Genomic DNA, 8,136 nt, shown 5'->3' on the forward strand with positions numbered 1-8,136 from the left:
ATATTATTAAAGATCCCAATACCACAGCAGATAAATGCAGACTTTGCAAACAACAACAAGTATGCACCACAAAATGTACTGGAGAATGATGACTACAAATTATACTGGAACAGAACCATTATAACAGATAAAACACCACCACATAACAAACCTGACATCGTACTCACCAATAAAAAGAAGAAATTAACACAACTAATCGAAATATCCATACCCAATACAACAAATATACAGAAGAAAACAGGAGAAAAAACTGAAAAATACATCCAACTCTCTGAGGAAGCCAAGGACATGTGGCATCAGGATAAAGTTGACATTATACCAATTATACTATCAACTACAGGAGTCATACCACACAGTATCCACCAGTACATCAAGGCAATACAGCTACATCCAAACTTATATAACAACTGCAGAAATCTGTAATTATTGACACTTGTTCAATTACCCGAAAGTTCCTAAATGCAATGTAACATATACCATACAGTTAAAAGGAAGTCACGCTAGATCAAGGTCCGCGTCACCTTCCATTTTTAACCAGACATAACGTCTGAGACAAGAAAGAAATAATAATAATAATAATAATAATAATCTGGCGACATATTCCAACCCCATGTACCTCTATGTGTCACAAGCATGACAATTGGAAATTCCAACAGTAATATACAACCACAGTTTAAATTGCCCACCTCTCTTGTAAGTAATTTGAAGTGGATGCATGCACCAGATGCTTTAAGGCTATGAAATTCAGACCGTTCTGTTAGTGTGTTATGAGGTGTCATATAAACAGCTACCAACCGCCGACTTGATATTTTCATTTAATACATTTTGTCGTTTCTTGCTGCAACCGGCTTCAAATGTTTTTATCATCGGGTGGCTAGACATTTACAAAAGCGAACTGTTAATCAGCTGTTGATGTCTCTGTAGCGTCTTTGCTTGCTGTCAGAACACGTGAAATGTAAAATCAGGTAGTTAAATGTGTAAGTGCAAATGGTGACCCACTTCTGTGTGCATACATGATTGTAATAATAATAATAATAATAATAATAATAATAATAATAATAATAATCATCATCATCATCATTTAAGACTGATTATGCCTCTCAGCTTTCAGTCAGGAGCATAGCCCCCTTATAAAATTCCTCCATGATCCCCTACTCAGTGCTAACATTGGTGCCTCTTCTGATGTTAAACCTATTACTTCAAAATCATTCTTAACCGAATCCAGGTACCTTCTCCTTGGTCTGCCCCGACTCTTCCTACCCTCTACTGCTGAGCCCATGAGTCTCTTGGGTAACCTTGCTTCTCCCATGCGTGTAACATGACCCCACCATCTAAGCCTGCTCGCCCTGTCTGCTACATCTATAGAGTTCATTCCCAGTTTTTCTTTGATTTCGTCATTGTGGACACCCCCTTGCCATTGTTCCCATCTCCTAGTACCTGCAATCATCCTAGCTACTTTCATATCCGTAACCTCAACCTTGTTGATAAGGTAACCTGAATCCACCCAGCTTTCGCTCCCATACAGCAAAGTTGGTCGAAAGATTGAACGGTGCACAGATAACTTAGTCTTGGTACTGACTTCCTTCTTGCAGAAGAGAGTAGATCGTAGCTGAGCGCTCACTGCATTAGCTTTGCTACACCTCGCTTCCAGTTCTTTCACTATGCTGCCATCCTGTGAGAATATGCATCCTAAGCACTTGAAACTGTCCACCTGTTCTAACTTTGTTCCTCCTATTTGGCACTCAATCCGTTTATATTTCTTTCCCACTGACATTACTTTCGTTTTGGAGATGCTAATCTTTATACCATAGTCCTTACATTTCTGATCTAGCTCTGAGGTATTACTTTGCAAACTTTCAATCGAATCTGCCATCACAACTAAGTCATCCGCATATGCAAGACTGCTTATTTTGTGTTCACATATCTTAATCTCACCCAGCCAGTCTATTGTTTTCAACATATGATCCATAAATAATATGAACAACAGTGGAGACAGGTTGCAGCCTTGTCTTACCCCTGAAACTACTCTGAACCGTGAACTCAATTTACCGTCAACTCTAACTGCTGCCTGACTATCCATGTAAAGACCTTTAATTGCTTGCAAAAGTTTGCCTCCTATTCCATAATCTCGTAGAACAGACAATAACTTCCTCCTAGGAACCCGGTCATATGCCTTTTCTAGATCTAGAAAGCATAGATACAATTCCCTGTTCCACTCATAACACTTCTCCATTATTTGCCGTAAGCTAAAGATCTGGTCCTGACAACCTCTAAGAGGCCTAAACTCTCACTGATTTTCATCCAATTGGTCCTCAACTAATACTCGCACTTTCCTTTCAACAATACCTGAGAAGATTTTACCCACAATGCTGATTAAAGAGATACCTCTGTAGTTGTTACAATCTTTTCTGTTTCCATGTTTAAAGATTGGTGTGATTACTGCTTTTGTCCAGTCTGATGGAACCTGTCCCGACTCCCAGGCCATTTCAATTATCCTGTGTAGCCATTTAAGACCCGAAATTCCACTGTATTTGATGAGTTCCGACTTAATTTCATCTACCCCAGCTGCTTTATTGCACTGCAATCTATTGACCATTTTCTCCACTTCCTCAAATGTGATCCTATTTCCATCATCATTCCTATCCCATTGTACATCGAAATCTGAAACATTACTGATCGTATTTTCACCTACATTGAGCAACTCTTCAAAATATTCCCTCCATATGCCCAAGGCATCCACAGGATTCACCAGCAGTTTTCCTGACCTGTCCAAAATACTTGTCATTTCCTTCTTACCTCCCTTTCGAAGACTGCTAGTTACACTCCAGAATGGTTTTCCAGCAGCTTGACCCAATGTCTCCAACCTGTTTCCAAAGTCTTCCCAAGATTTCTTCTTGGATGCTGCAATTATCTGTTTGGCTTTGTTTCTTTCTTCAACATAACTGTCTCTGTCTACCTGAGTTCTAGTATGTAGCCATTTTTGATACGCCTTCTTTTTCCTTTTACAGGCTGCCTTGACTGTGTCATTCCACCAGGCTGTTTGCTTCCTCTTACTTTTACACACTACTGTTCCAAGACATTCATTAGCCACTTCTAGTACTGCGTCCCTGTACCTTGTCCATTCCTTTTCCAATGACTGTAATTGACTACATTCAACTAACTGGTACCTTTCTGAGATCGCTGTTATGTACTTGTGCCTGATTTCCTTATCCTGAAGTTTCTCCACTCTTATCCTCCTACATATGGACCTGACCTCCTGCACTTTCGGCCTCACAATCCCAATTTCACTGCAGATTAAATAATGATCAGTGTCATCAAAGTATCCCCTGAATATACGCGTGTCCCTCACAGCCTTCCTGAATTCCTGATCTGTTGTTATATAGTCAATGACAGATCTGGTTCCCCTGCCTTCCCAAGTATACCGGTGAATGTTCTTATGTTTAAAAAAGGAGTTTGTGATTACTAAGCCCATACTGGCACAGAAATCCATGAGTTGTTTCCCGTTCCTGTTGGCCTCCATATCCTCTCCAAATTTACCCGTAACCTTTTCATACCCTTCTGTTCGATTTCCAATCCTGGCGTTAAAATCACCCATGAGCACAACACTGTCCTTGTCCTTTACTCTAACAACTACATCACTGAGTGCCTCATAAAAACTGTCCACCTTATCTTGATCTGTCCCTTCACAAAGCGAATATACTGACACAATCCTAATTTCCAGAATGAGATTTTCACTCTGCAGCGGAGTGTACGCTGATATGAAACTTCCTGGCAGATTAAAACTGTATGCCCGACCGAGACTCGAACTCGGGACCTTTGCCTTTCGCGGGCAAGTGCTCTACCAACTGAGCTACCGAAGCACGACTCACGCCCGGTACCCACAGCTTTACTTCTGCCAGTATCTCGTCTCCTACCTTCCAAACTTTACAGAAGTTCTCCTGCGAACCTTGCAGAACTAGCACTCCTGAAAGAAAGGATGTAGCGGAGACATGGCTTAGCCACAGCCTGGGGGATGTTTCCAGAATGAGATTTTCACTCTGCAGCGGAGTGTGCGCTGATATGAAACTTCCTGGCAGATTAAAACTGTGTGCCCGACCGAGACTCGAACTCGGGACCTTTGCCTTTCGCGGGCAGAAGTAAAGCTGTGGGTACCGGGCGTGAGTCGTGCTTCGGTAGCTCAGTTGGTAGAGCACTTGCCCGCGAAAGGCAAAGGTCCCGAGTTCGAGTCTCGGTCGGGCACACAGTTTTAATCTGCCAGGAAGTTTCACAATCCTAATTTTCTTGCTAGACACTGTCAAATCTATCCACATCAGTCGTTCGTTTACATACCTTATTGCAACTACGCTGGGTTCCATTTCTTTCCTGATGTAAAGCCCTACACCCCATTGTGCTGTTCCTGCTTTGGCTCCTGACAGGTAGACCTTGTATTCTCCCACTTCCTCTTCGTTCTCACCCCTTACCCGAATGTCACTAACAGCTAAAACGTCCAGCCCCATCTTACTTGCAGCCTCTGCCAGCTCTACCTTCTTCCCAGAGTAGCCCCCATTGATATTAATAGCTCCCCATCTCATTACCATTTGTTTGCCAAGTCGTATCTTAGGAGTCCCTGATCTGTCAGTTAGAGGTGGGACTCCGTCACGTCCAAAGGTCCGAGGCATTTTGCTCTGATTGTTGCCAGCATCATATTTAAAGTACCAGGGAAGCAGGTTGCTAGCCTTACTTGCCCTGAGTCCCATTGGGTTTTACCCCTAACAGTTGAGGAACTAACCGGTGGATTTGGTAGTCTTTGCCGTATGAGCACAAAGGCGACCACGACTCAGAATATGTCCGAGGTGCCCAGCCTTATTCCAAAGTAACTGGTATCCTGACTGTCGGGACCACTTACTTGGCCACTCATACGTTGCCCGTGGTTCATGAACTAGGACATGACTACAGGAACCCACACCATGAACCACATACATGATTGTGATTAAAAAAAATGATTAAAAAAGGATTGTGATTAAAAAAACACTAAACATACTGATATCGGTATTTCTACTGAATACAATATTTCCTGCTATACAGAATAAATGCAAGCCTTCAGAACAACTAGAACATATTCACTAGCAGAAGTGCAATGCCGCCATCTGCTGACGAACAAACCGTTTGAAGCCAATAATGGCAAAAAGAAAACAACGTATCAAACGATTCCAGTGTAGATTTTCTGAAAGTCCGATAGAAAGCTTGACCTTGAAGTATTACTCTGTTCTTTCAATTTGACATCAGTTATTAATTTTCCTACTCGGGTTGTACAGTAAGATAAATTTAATCAAATAAAAACTTTTCATGTTACGAATGGTCTGCCTGATCATGATCCACAGGTAGTTACAGTATATGATATAGCTCTGTACAGTAATGCAAAACAGTCCCCCAAACAAGTGTGTTCAAGTAACGATTTAACAATTCAAAATTTTAGGGGAAGCTTGCAACAGTTAGACTGGGATGAGGTGTACAGGGAACGTGATGCTAATTTAAAATTTAATGTATTTCATGATACCTTTGTTAGTATATTTGAAAACTGTTTCCCTAAGAATACAGTGAAATGTAATTGTAAGAAACTATGTAAAAAAATCTGGCTTACTAAACGGATAAAAAAATATCTTATAAACAGAAAAGGGAAATGTATCTTATAGCTAGGAGGAGTAATGATGCTGAACCAGTGAAACATTATAAAAACTACTGCACTGTATTAAGAAAAGTTATTAAAAAGTCCAAAAGTATGTACATTATGTCTGAGATTATCACACCTGATAATAAAATTAAAACAGTTTGGAATATTGTGAAAAGGGAAACGCGGCAACCGAGAGCACAGGAAGACTGTATTTCTAGCAAACACAAAGTTTGTTAACAAGAAGTCAGAAGTAGAAAACATTTTTAATAATCACTTTTAAGTGTCGTAGGGAAAATAGGAACCAGCTATTCATTAGAAAATGCAAGGCGTGTATGGAAGAGGCAGTATATATGCAGTTTGATAAAACTGAAATTCAACCCACCTCTCCTACTGAAATTAGGAAAATAATAAATTCACTCAAAAGTAAAAGCTCACATGGAACTGATGGCAATTCCTATAGAGTACTAAAAGCTTGTTCCCAACAAATAAGTAGGATTATCAGCCACATATTTAGTAGGTCACTGAAACAGGACATTTTTCAGATAGACTGAAATATACTATTGTTAAACCATTGCACAAAAAAGGGGATAGATCTGATGCGAACAACTACTGCCCAATCTTGCTTCTGACAGCTTTATCCAAAATTCTTAAAAAAAAGTAATGTATTCGAGAGAAGCATCACATATTTGGAAAAATGAAGTACTAACAAAATGTCAATTTGGTTTTCAGAAAGCCTGTTCAACAGAAAATGCTATATATGCTTTCACTGATCAAATATTAAATGCATTAAATAACCGAACATCACCCACTGGGATATTTTGTGATCTCTCAAAGGCCTTTGATTGTGTGAATCAAGTATTGTGGCATGAGTGGGATGGTGCACAAATGGTTTAATTCATACTTAACTGGAAGAATGCAGAAGTTTGAAATTAACAGTACAGATAGTCTGCAAAAACCAGCAGAGTACTCTGAGGAGGTATCAAGAATGGTGTCCCACAGGTTTCAGTCTTGGGTCCTCTATTGTTCTTAATATATATTAACGAGTTGCCACTCTATATTCATGAAGATGCAAAGCTAGTTCTTTTTGCTGATGATACAATTACAGTAATCAGGCCCCTACAAGCAAAGGTCAGCTGAGGGAATTGCAAATAATGTCTTTCAGGAAATTATTAAGTGGTTCTCTGCAAATGGACTCTCGCCAAATTTTGAGAAAAACAGTTTATACAGTTCTGTGCAGTAAATGACATAAAACCATTGATGAATATAGACTATGAACCGAAGTCTGTTGCTAAGGCAGAATACTCAAAATTTCTGGTTGTGTGCATTGATGAGAAATTGAATTGATAGAAACGCATCGATGATCTACTGAAATGGTTAGGTTCAGCTACTTATGCTATTAGATTTATTGCAAATTTTGGTGATAAACATATCAGTAAATTAGCCTACTATGCTTATTTTCATTCACTGCTTTCATATGGCATCATATTTTGCGGAAAAGTATTCAGTGCACAAAAGCATGTAATCAGAATAATAGCGGAAGCCCACCCAAGATCACCTTTCAGACGTTTATTTATGGAACTCGGGATATTCACAGTACCTTCGCAATACATATATTCACTTACGAAATTTGTCATTAATAAGCCATCCCAATTCAAAAATAACAGCGAAGTCCATAGATACAACACTAGAACAAAGGATCATATTCACTATTCTGGATTAAATCTCACTTTGGCACAGAAAGGAGTGAATTATGCTGCCACAAAAATCTTTGGTCATTTGCCAAATAGTATTAAAAGGCTAACAGACAGCCAACCAACATTTAAAAGCAAATTAAAAGAATTTCTCAATGACAACTCCTCCTAGTCAATAGATGAATTGTTAAATATGAAGTAGTAACTGTAAAAAAATTAATGAATTATTTTGTGTAAAGAAAACTCATGTTAAAGTGACACTTTCCAAATTATTACGAAATGTCGTATTTATGATCTACATGATCTATGGAACAAGGGTTAATGTATCTATGCAAAGAAAACTGTCGTGAAGTTAGTGGTTGGTAGTTCTTCTTATAACATAACTTAATTTTTTAGTCACATTCTGTTTAACGATATGCTACATGTAAAACGCACCGGGCGCGTCGTGGCGCGTGTCTGTCTAAATATAACGGAATCAGCGGCAGTGGCAGCGGTGCAAGGCTTGGTTGGCAGCCGGCGGCATTTCCTGGGCTGGACACCAGCCAGTTGCACTTGACTGTCCCTCGCGCGCCTAACTCGGTTCCGTACAGCCCTCTTGTCCTCTTAACACACATTCTGTTCCTCTGACCATCAGAGGATGCCTAGGTCAGTTGCAGAATACTCCCTAAGTGTGTGACCACTGTCAAAGCTCAGCGTAGTCCCATAGTTCAGGGAATGAACTTTGGAGGAACGGATACAGAAATCTTGCATCGCCGTTCTTAACAAGGTCCTAGTGGAGGCTGTTTGTCATTACGT

At 39.9% G+C, this 8,136-nt stretch overlaps 1 non-coding gene across 1 annotated transcript; it reads right to left on the bottom strand.

Moving 5' to 3' along the window:
* Positions 1-3,786: 3,786 nt before the first annotated feature.
* On the bottom strand, positions 3,787-3,861 carry Trnas-cga. The gene has a single exon. It is a non-coding gene; the product is annotated as a tRNA-Ser (tRNA).
* Between the last annotated feature and the right edge of the window lie 4,275 nt (positions 3,862-8,136).

The sequence above is a fragment of the Schistocerca piceifrons genome, chromosome 3 (genome assembly GCF_021461385.2).
Source record: "Schistocerca piceifrons isolate TAMUIC-IGC-003096 chromosome 3, iqSchPice1.1, whole genome shotgun sequence".
Lineage (NCBI taxonomy): Eukaryota > Metazoa > Arthropoda > Insecta > Orthoptera > Acrididae > Schistocerca > Schistocerca piceifrons.